We start from the raw sequence: 547 nt of genomic DNA on the forward strand, positions 1-547 counted from the left end.
GAGCGGCCGACAGCCAATGAGAACGAAGGGATCAAGCTGGAAGGCGGAAGCAACAAGCCCCGCCTCCAGGGGGTGGAGCTCCGCCTCTTTCCGGCTAGCGGGGGCAGAAGGTGGGAAGCTGGGCTCCTAGGAAGTTTTTTGACCAGCGCCAAACTGCTACTATATCCTTCCAGCCCTAGGAATGTCAAAGTCCAGGGGCTGGACCCAGGAATCTCTTGTGGTCTTGTTTGTTTGTTTTTAATTTCTAGGACCTTTATAACACGCCAAGCAAGCTCTCAAACCCTAGCTATACCCGGAGCCCAGAAGTGTTTAAGCAAGTATTTCGCATGGCTCTGACTCATGTGAGTATTGTGTAATAGGGCATGACCACAAAGGCCATCCCCCAACAAAAATGGAATTTGAGTTTCTCCTCTGGGAATTAAGAAATCTAGGTATGATTAAGGGTAAAATTTAAGAACGTGAAACGGGGCGTGTCGCTGCACACAGCTGGAATCCCAGTACCCCAGCAATAGAGATATGAGGATTGATGCCAGTTCCAGAACAGCCC

This window comes from Psammomys obesus, unplaced genomic scaffold (genome assembly GCF_907164565.1).
Source record: "Psammomys obesus unplaced genomic scaffold, mPsaObe1.curated_primary_1811, whole genome shotgun sequence".
Classification (NCBI taxonomy): domain Eukaryota; kingdom Metazoa; phylum Chordata; class Mammalia; order Rodentia; family Muridae; genus Psammomys; species Psammomys obesus.